Here is a 4,414-nt window from a genome sequence, read left to right as displayed (position 1 = left end):
GTACTTTTCTACTTTGCTATTCTATGACTCTTTTATGACTTCCTTTTATATTCTTCCATCATTACAATACCATGGCCCATGATCCATGGGAAAGTCCCAAAACAACTTGACTTTAACACAATAAGGGGCTCTAACCTTCCTTAACCCCCTTTGACTCCTATTGACCTGCACTACTCACACTTCGCTCCTCAAAATGTGGAGACTTTACAATATCTTAACAAAATTTTAACAAAATCTAGTCAAGGGGACCCTATCCGAATAGGCACCAAACCAAAAATCATGACTCATCCTAAGTCACTCTGCTGGTGTTTCCTCAACCATTGCTTGCAAGTAGCTGAATTCGATCTTCAACGCTTGAATATTTGTTGTTCCCTATGTGGTAGCCTGACGAACTTCTTCGACCAACTTCTCCGTCATTGGACCTTTGACTACAAGGCCTATGGTTCTCTACATTTGCTGAAGAGCTTTTAACTTGATCTAGATGGTTTGTGACAGTTGGCTTTCTTCATCGACACATGGTTGCATCCTTGAGGAAATGATAGAGGCCTTTCGACACAGCTCATCAATCTGGGTCTGTATGAATTTCCCTTCTTGGTGTCAGGTGAACCTTTTCACAATTTCTAAGGTCCGCGTTGTCACCCTAATCTCATCAAAATACAATTTCTTTTCATGGATGTCGGCTTCAATTGTCTGTAAGTGTGGGTCCTCCTGCAACGAGGTCCACATTTCCATTGTTTTCTCAAATAATTGGCTATAGCCCTTGACTGCAACAACCCGAGTTGTCATATATTCTTTGATGGTAGGTTCACACTGCTCTCTTACCTCTGGTGGTGTGGCTGGCTATAGCTTCATTTGAAGCTTGGAAATCTGCAACTGCAGCTCAAACCATACCTTTCCAATTTCATCCTTGGATTATTTCACTAGAGCAACTAACTTGTGAGTTTTTTCTGCTGAGGCCACCTCGACTGGAATTTGTAGCTCAAGGAGATCACTGCATACCTAGGTAAGGGCTGCCTCTAGCAGCTGGTTGCATTGCATCACCTCGTCGTGGTGCTACAAAGCCTGCACTTTCTTTTCAAAAGTCTGTTGATTGTTAGTTTTGACCTCATCGAAAATCAACTGGGCTATTTTCTCCCGGACACAGATCTCATCAGAAATCCCTTAGCGCAACTCCTGAAAGGTTTGGATAGGTAGTGCTACAACATTGATACTCATGTTGGTCATATGTAGTAGCTTAGCCTAATCCTCAGCGATTTCAATTTTGTGATTCTCTGGACTAGCATATTGTGAATTGGGATGGGCCCTCCCAACTAGAGACACCCATCATGAACCAACTCCAACAATTGACGCACACAGATGGTCTTATTGATGTTATGGCTAGAAAGTGGAACATACAACATGTTGAGAAACTTCGTGCACTCAATATCGGCCACCCACTTCATTGGTTCAAGCCTTGTGATGCCCGCCTCCTCGTAGTAGACCAATTTCAAGAATTTATTGGGTTCGAACTATGGAAACTTCACATGATCGCCCAAATCTGAATCCTACATCTTTAGAAATGGTATCAAGGCCAATAATTCACCCTCAATAGGTACTTCCTCTAGTAGAAATGGCGTGAATACTTTGTACTTTAATGAGTTAGGCTCCTTAATCACTTTGGTCGTCAATTTCCTTGGGGTATATATGGCGGTAGCCACGTAATTGGCTCTGCATCCTCTGCACTGATTTTCTCATTCCCCATAGTCATCTCTTCTTCATCCAGATCCAGGGGTTCCATCAGCTCTTTATTTTTATCCATATTACCCTTTTGTCTAATAGAAATTCGATTTTTGCATAGCGATTGTCGAATCAGGCCTTTTTGTGGGGCTTCTTTTGTTTCTTTTTGCCTGTCACAGAGGCAATAGGTTTTTGGCTCGGTGAACTAGGTGTTGTGGTAGGGACTGATGGTATTGCAGTAATCTTGCCAAGGCTCTCCCATAATAGTTTCTTCTTCCACTCAGGAAAATCTTCCTCAAACCCAAGCCCTTTTTGTGAAAAATCCCTCTCTACCTATTGCCATTCTCATCCAAACATGCAACATTCATCTATGCTCAAACATAGGTGAAAAATCTCAAAGAAATATGGCTAGAAGCGAAGTGTTCCAATTTGGAGTGGGATGTTATATTTATAGCCCATTTTTAATTTGAATCCATCGATTCCTCTAGATCTCCATCACTAATGCTCTTTTGGCGACATATTTCCAAATATATTCTCCTTAAATGGTTTCTCCCCACTCCCTTTAATAGAATAGCCATTCAATCATTTACAGTGCTTCCAATGGTCACTTTCTAGCCAGGATGCATGGAACCACCTTACTAGTGAAACTCCTTCGTCGCAACTCCCATTTGTGCCTTTCGCCTAACTGTGCCATAGCCCAATCTCTTTGCCAAATATTTCTCATGGCAGAGTCTTTTATAGTGACGTACTTCATTCCAACTGCTTGAAGTACTAGGACTGTCCTACTACCACGTAGTCATTGAGCATGGGAGGGATAATCCATGTACAACTTCAAATGCCTCTCATTGATTCTTCTTGGAGATAACTCCCCATTTAACTTCGCAAGTTGAACTACACCCTCATCCATAATCTCCTTGATGATGTATGGTCCCAGCCAATTTTTCTAAAACTTTCTTGGGAACTTAGTAAAAATGCTATCATACACTAAATCATAATTTTTAAAGGTGTGCTACATAATGTGGCGATCATGCCATGCCTTTTCTCTAGCCTTCTGTACCTACTGATGGAAACCTCCCAAGAAGTGATCTTCTTCTAACTCAAGTATCTACATGAGGCATTCTTCCATTATATCCTGATATTCCATCTTTGTGACTATGACAATCCTCAAACTCAACACTATGTACTCGATTGGCATCACCACTTGTTTTCCATTACCTAGTCAAAATGGTGTCTGTCAAGTCAAATTTTTACATGTAGTTATATATGCCCAAAGAACAACTGGCATGCACACATCCCAATTGTTCCTATTCGCATTATAGATCTTCATCAAACAATTCTCTAGGATCGTATTGAAAGCTTCAATTGTTCCATTTTCTTGAGGATGGTATGGTATCTTTTATGATGATACATATGGAATTATTCTAGCAAAGCAGCAATCATTTCATTCAAGAAATGTGAACCCCTATTGCTCATCAAAATATTAGGACAACCAAACCTAGATAGAATCTACTCAAATATAAACTTCATAGCTACAACTGCATTGCAATCCTTCACAGACAGTACCTCATCCCACCAAGTCAAGTACTTTGTCGTTGTGATGATGTAGTGCGCTCATGTCTTCCTTCCTAGTCGCTGAATAGGTCCCACAAAATCTATTGCCCATTTGTCGAAGGCCTCTAACGAGAGTTGTGGGTTCAAAGGAAATTAATCCCTTCGCAATGGTTTCTCAGTCCTTTGAAAAACGTCGCATGACCTATAATATTCCTTGGAATATTCGTGCATAGTTAGCCACCACAACCCAAATTGCAGGATCTTCTGCGTAGTTTCTCTTCCAACATAATGTCCTTCAGCAACACCTCCATGTGCTTCAACAAGGATATTTTCTCTTTCATAATATGGTACATATCTATGTAGAACTTCATCCAACCCCATTTTATACAATTTCCTTGCAATCACGGAGAAATCCACAGCCCTGATCACCAATTCCTTCTTCTGTTACATCATATATCATTCAGGATATTCACCCGTAGATAGGAATTGGACTATATATGCAAAATGTTTGTCTCCAACGTGCATAGAAAAGAGCTACACATAAGGAAATCCTTCATCAACACTTGTAGGTTCTTCGCCATTCTCAATCTGTGAAAGGGGACTAGGTCCAACATTTAATCTTCCTGGCTTCACAATTACTTCGAATTCGTACTCCTAAAATAACAGTAACCACCTACAAATTCACCCCCCCAGCACAGGATTGTTGACCAGGTACTTCAAATCTGAATGCTCAGTATACATTTTGAAGTGCGCACCCAAAATATAATGCCTGAATTTTGGGAGCAGATATACCATTGCCAATCCTTCACGCTCCACGTATGAATAATTCTTCTCCACCTTCGACATCTTTTTGCTCACAAATGAAATCGGATGGTCAATATATCCTACTCCTCATTTGGTTAAAACTTCTCCTAATGTTATATAGGACACATCCACATGTACATGGAATTCTTTCTTCCAATCAGGGAACACTAGAATAGATTTTGTAACTATCTTTTCCTTCAAAATATCTAACCTTTTCTCGCAGTCATCATCCCAGCAAAATGTCACATATTTCTTCAATAATTTCTCCATGGCCACAATGATCTATGCGTATGCCTTAATAAACTTTATATAGTATCATGTATGGCCCAATGTTGCGTGGAAC

This window comes from Pinus tabuliformis, chromosome 8 (genome assembly GCF_031772625.1).
Source record: "Pinus tabuliformis cultivar Carrire ecotype Pingquan chromosome 8, CPIR1, whole genome shotgun sequence".
NCBI classification, from domain to species: domain Eukaryota; kingdom Viridiplantae; phylum Streptophyta; class Pinopsida; order Pinales; family Pinaceae; genus Pinus; species Pinus tabuliformis.
This window is presented reverse-complemented; position numbering follows the sequence as displayed.